Genomic DNA, 6,551 nt, shown 5'->3' with positions numbered 1-6,551 from the left:
AAAAAATAAAACAGCAAACAAACAAACAAAAAAACCCCAGGATGACTGAGCCAGTCTCACATCCTGCTAGCTGGCACAGCTAAGCATAAACTGAGCCTTTGTGTCATCTGGCCTCCCTCCTCCCTCCCTCCCCCTCCCCCTCCTACCTCCCTCCCTCCCTTCCTCCCTCTGCTGTGTTCTTGTGTTGTGTGTTACTCCTCCTATCTCACTATTAGGCCGTCTCCATGACTAGAGACATCTTTCCTTTCTAGAATTTCCAGGAAACACAGCAGCCTACCACACATTGCACTTAATGTAATTCCAACACAAGTTGGAAGCCATTTCTCCGAATTCAAGGAAAGTTATGAACTTGGCAACCCCAGTGGAAACACACACACACACACACACACACACACACACACACACACACACAGTAGTGGATTTGCAGGGAGTGTTTCTCATCTGAGTTGTATGTATTTCACAAAGCTCAAAGAAGAATTAAGCCCAAAAAGCAACTGCTCAGAGAGAGAGAGAGAGAGAGAGAGAGAGAGAGAGAGAGAGACTCTTGTAATTCATGTTATGCATAATGGATTTGGCAGGCCTGAGCACAGAAATTTCCAGAAGTGTTTGCGTGGTAATGGTTCTTAGCCAATGCACATTTTTTAGCTGTCCTGGCCAGCTGCCCAGCCTGCAGAGAAAGGCTCGTATCTCCACAAGCTTGGCTGGCCTCGCTGTCGAGTTTCCAAACTGCATGGCGGCATCCGATGAGCTTACTCTTCAGTGCCAAAGAAACTTCTGCTACTTATATTGTTCCTGAATACTAGATGTGCTTAATAAGGAGCCGGCAGAGCCAAACCTTAGGGTAATCACATAGCCTGTCATTAACTTTTTCTAAAAACAACAGAAAAATGCAACAGGCCAGCAGATCACTGTTTCTCTTGTTCTCTTTGTTTGCTTTGCACCCTATTCCTGGAACCCCACAAATGATAGGAGCAGGGGAGGCAGGGGGCCAGCTTTGAACAGGCTGCTTACACCCCAACTTTTGAAATATAGGTGAGAGAGTCACACCCCCACACACATGTGTATGCACACATATACATGTATACATAGACACACCCAACCATCACACACATACCCCTATACACACACACACACACACACACACACACACACACACACACACACACACACACTCACATACCCCACACTCATTCTCAAGAGACCCTTCAATGTGAAAAAGCGCTGACTCTGAAGCTCACTGGAATGTGACCTTGAGAGAGAAAAGGGAGGCAGGAGGGCAGCTTGGGGACTTGGCAAATTGTAGACTGTTCTAGAATTGGGAGCTGCTGCCAGGAGACTGGAGACTTGGAGCTTCATCAGAGGCTGCAGCTGGGATTCAATTGTCCAGCAGGGTGCTTTCCCTGCCGCCTCCCCCACCCGCTCTTCCTCCCTGTCCTTTCTCTCTGGGGGTGGAACCAGGGCCCTATCCACTGAGTAACCTCAGGGCTCATTTATAATTGTTATTAACTTAATTTTACTTTTTGAGACACTATCGTACTAGGCTGTCCAGACAGGCCTTGAATTCACTCTGCGGTCCAAGTGGGCTTGAACTTGTGAACCTTCCAACTTCAAGTTCCTGAACTACTGGCCCAATAGGACTACACTACCAGACCTGGCTTCAGGGTGGAGACTCTGAGGTCTTTCTTCACACAAAAATCTCCAGTTTCCTGTGTCTCCTTCTATTGCTGGTCTTGGGGGATGGGAAGGATCCCTCTGCTGGTGTCCAGACCCGTCCTGCTGGGCCCCACCCACCACCCAGTGCCCCAGGTTGGTGTGTGACCCTCCCAGGTAGTGCACAGGGTGCCAGGGAGGATTCCAGAGAGAAATGGGACTGACAGAACCAAGGTAGAGATGGGGTCTTGGGGAGAGAAACTCTGAAGTTAATGACATTCCTGAAAAGAGCGCCTCTGCCTTTCAGACGGCCTCTTGAACAGCGAGCAGAGCAAGAGAGGACACCCCGAGAGGGGTTCTTAGCGAGATGCTCTTATGGCTTGGGCACCACAGGCTACGCCAAATTAGAAGTGCCAAGATGCATGGCCGTCAGTCGGAAACCAGCAGGGCTGAGCAGGCACTGGCTACGGCTACTCAGCTACTCAAGGCTTGGGCAGTGCTGGGTTGAATGAAGCAGCAGTGGTGTCTGTCCACGGAGCTGACATCCAGCATCCTTTCAGTTTCTTTAAACTGTGTGTGTGTGTGTGTGTGTGTGTGTGTGTGTGTGTGTGTGTGTGGCATGTGTGGAGGTCAGAGATCAATGTTGGATGTTCTTCTATTCACTCTCCACATTATTTTTTGAACGGATCACTCATTGAATCTGGAGCTGAATGGCCAGTGAGGTTTAGAAATCTCCATCCCAGTGTCTCCCTGACCCCAGTGTCTCCTTGACCCCAGTGTCTCCCTGACCCCAGTGTCTCCCTGACCCCAGTGTCTCCCTGACCCCGGTGTCCCACTGACCCCAGTGTCTCCCCACCCCAGTGTCTCCCCACCCCAGTGTCTCCCTGACCCCAGTGTCTTTCTGACCCCAGTGTCTCCCCACCCCAGTGTCTCCCTGACCCCAGTGTCTCCCCACCCCAGTGTCCCCCTGACCCCAGTGTCCCCCTGACCCCAGTGTCCCCCTGACCCCAGTGACTCCCTGACCCCAGTGTCCCCCTGACCCCAGTGTCTCCCTGACCCCAGTGTCTCCCTGACCCCAGTGTCTCCCTGACCCCAGTGTCTCCCTGACCCCAGTGACTCCCTGACCCCAGTGTCTCCCTGACCCCAGTGTCTCCCTGACCCCAGTGTCTCCCTGACCCCAGTGACTCCCTGACCCCAGTGTCTCCCTGACCCCAGTGTCTCCCTGACCCCAGTGTCTCCCTGACCCCAGTGTCTCCCCACCCCAGTCTCTCTGTGACCCCAGTCTCTCCCTGACCTCAGTCTCCACTCCATCCTGAGCCCAGCACTGAAGCTATACCTGGCTTTTGTGTGGGGTCTGGGGATCTGAACTCCGGTCTTGAACAGCCACCCTGAATTCAGAAGTGTGTGTGTGTGTGTGTGTGTGTGTGTGTGTGTGTGTGTGTGTGTGTGTCTTACAGGAAACCTCAGAGAAGGCCACAATCCCAGATCTGGGCAAAGGCTTGAGGAGCTTACGGATAGCTTTGAAGTGCTTCACTGTCTCTCCCTGCCTGGGCAGTGGAGAGGAAAGGGCTGGCCCCAGGGAAGGTCAAGGCAGGGCTGTTTTGTTCTCCAGGGCAGCGAGCACAGAGAAGGCCAGCTACACCACCCAGGCAGTGCTCTGTGGAGACAAGCAGAAAACAAGAGCTGGGAAGCCCATCTCCTTGGAGCTGTTTTTGTTATGTAACTCAAACAGACTCAGCAGCAGCAGCGCAGAGCTCCTCAGTGAAGCCAGGCTGAGGGCGGCTCCCTCAGGCAAGCGGGTCCGAAGACGGCTGCCTCAAAACAACAACAATCTAATTGTCAGGGACACAGGCACTGTGGCAACTTGACAGGACGTCCTGATTGTGTGGCAGAGCAGTTTGGGTGAGGACTTGGCAGGTTCTTATCTTCTCTAGCTGAGGAAACCAGCCCTGACCAGAGGCTGGGGGATGGGCTCCCAAGGGAAAGCTTTTCCAGTGCTGGCACCTGGAGGCCAGGGCGACTGCTTTCTCAGAAGTCCAGCCCTTTTGAGCCTTGGGCAAAGAGGTAGGGACTTGCCTTCTGGTAACAAGGAGTCATTGTGGAAAATGTCTAAGCAAGCCAGGCCTGGTGGCTCAGGCAACAGGAGGATCCCAAGTTCGAGGCCTCAGCTGGAGGGTTTCAGATGCTCATACAGCCCAGTGCTTGCGATGCAGGCATGAGGAGCTGAGGTCAGCACCGAGAGTGAGGCCATACGAGGGGGGAAATGGAGGGGGGGACGACAGCCAGCTATGGTGGTGCATGCATGGTGTCTCAGCACTAGGAGCACTGAGGCCAGAGAATGCCTAGTTGGCTGTTGTCTAGACAGCCCGGCCTACTTGGTAGTTTCAGGCCAATGAGAGCTTCTGCCTCAAAAACTAAGGTGGCGCTGGGTGCTGGTGGCGCACGCCTTTAATCCCAGCACTTGGGAGGGAGGCAGAGACAGGAGGATCACTGAGAGTTCGAGGCCAGCCTGGTCTACAAAGCGAGTATAAGACAGCCAGGGCTACACAGAGAAATCCTGCCTCAAGAAAACCAAAACCAAACCAAAATGAAAACCAAGGTGGCTAGCTCCAGATAACGCCTGAAGTTGTCCCTCAGATCTCCATATGCATGTGCACATACATGGACCTGTACATACATGCATGTGCACATGCAGGAACATGCATAAGACCCACAAGTTCTACAGAACAAGTTCCAGGCCAGCCAGGACCACTTAGCAAGAACCTGTGTCAAAATAAAGAGCCAAGGGGCTGGAGAGATGGCTCAGTGGTTAAGAGCACTGCCTGTTCTTCCAAAGGACACTGGTTCAATTCCCAGCACCCACATGGCAGCTCACAGCTATCTGTAACTCCAAGACCTGACACCCCTACACCAACACATGCACATAAATTAAAATTAAATAAAATATTAAAAAAAATAAGGAGTCAAAAGGGATTGGGAATGTTTCTCAGGAGTAAAGGTAATTTATTTAGTGTTCAAGACACATTAGATTTAGTCCCCAGCACTCCAGAAAAGAATGCAAAAAAGAAAAAAATTGCTACCAGTGGATCAGGCCTGAAGCTACACAGATCCAGTCCTGAGACAGAGAGAAAATGAGAACCCAGGAGTCCTCTTTCATCAACACGCTGCTGTCCCTGAGGATGGTGTCCCCACCGTAGGCTGGGGACAAGAATAGAAAGCCAATTGAGAATGCAACCCTCAGAGCAGGCAGATGGGACCGGCTGCCAACACTTGTCCCATTAGTGGGCTATGGGGACGTGGAGAGAGCATTATCTCTTGCAGGCTCGGGGTTTTAAAAATACATCTTTTCTTCAAAGCTGGCTCAGGAGGGGACGCGAAACGAACTCACTCTTGCTTGCACAGCACCCCCCACCCTCCCTATGCCTGCTTGGGCCCCCTGATGTCTCAGTGAGCTCATGGCTCGCATTTAATGGCGTCCAGAGAGATAAACATAGCTCCTCTAAGACATGGGTCAAGGGTTGGGAGTGCATCTTAACCAAGCTGGATTCCATCCCCAGCGCTGCTGCACGCCAGAAACATTGCTCCCCCTGGAGAGCTGGTTAGATGTCCACAGAGGGCCACGAATGCTGAGGTAACATCGCACCCTCTGCAAATGTGTCCCTCATGCCATTTCTCTTCCAGTTTCTTTTATTATTATATTTATTTATTTTATTCTATTCTTTTATTTTTTTACCCAGTTATCCAGTGTAACTTCCTGTCACCCTGTCCTTATGCCTGCCTAGGAAGGGCACCAGCAAAAGTTACCTTAAAAACTTGGCATTGAGTTCTACAACCGGCTCCAGGCACTAAGATTCCCCTCTCTCAGCCTAGCCTGCCCAGCGCGGGACTCATGGCTCGCCTCTAAATACCACACTGACAGACAGCGCTGCAAGGCACGGGGCTGCTCTGCCCGGAAGATGGCTAGGGCACCTCCAGGAAGCTGGCTTGGAGGAACCTCTGAAGTCTCTACAAGTCCAAACATATATTCTCAGCAGAAAACAACAGGTGATGAGCTGTCAGGAATTGTAGTAGCCAGGATTCACCCAATGGGCACCCTAAGCTTGGCACTCTTCCCCCCCCTCCCCCGGGGCGGGGTGGGGGTGGGGGGCGGGGGAGAGCTGCAAGGAACAGATCAACAAAGCAGGGTCAAGTTCAAGTCTGCCTCAGTGAAACTCTGGGGATGCCTTCCTTGAAAAACAACTGGGACAGTGTGACAACTGTCTAAGGACACCAAAGAGAAGGGTCCCCAGGGGTGGGGAGCTGGGGGGTTGGGGGTGGGGTGGGGAAGCTTCCCCTGGGACGGCTCTGCCTGCCAGAGCGTGCTGTGAGTGAAATGGAAGACCGGCAGCAGGGGTGGGGAGGGGCAGGGCCAGGTGAGCCTGCTAATTAGACACAGGCCGACTCTGGGAAGAGCAACCTCATTGTAACGACATTGCTGAAGGCGGTGGGGTCTGGGAGCAGAGGACTGCCTTTGGGCTGAGACCTCCAGGCAGACCAGCAACCATTAAAAAAAAAATCTACCAAGTTGCAGCCCTAGAGGGCTCCCTGCCTTGGCTTCATTTGGGGTGTTTTAAAGCAGAACAAAGGTCAAGTGTAATGGTGGCCGGATGGGTAAATGCAGCTCCTGGAGAGATGCCCATGGTGGTGATCACCAAACCCTTAGTTCAGAAACTGAGAGACCACTCGAAAGAGCCAACCTCTGACCTCTGACCTCCACTCATGCATCATGGCATTCACATGGCCCCACCAAATAAATGAATAAGTAAACAAATATTTGCAAGTTAAAATGAAATCTGGTTCATGGGCCGGGGAGATGACTCAATGGGTGAAGACAGTTCTTGCTGTGCAAGCAAGAGGATCTG

Source organism: Acomys minous, assembly GCF_964271855.1.
Source record: "Acomys minous genome assembly, chromosome: 14".
NCBI classification, from domain to species: Eukaryota; Metazoa; Chordata; class Mammalia; order Rodentia; family Muridae; genus Acomys; species Acomys minous.
This window is presented reverse-complemented; position numbering follows the sequence as displayed.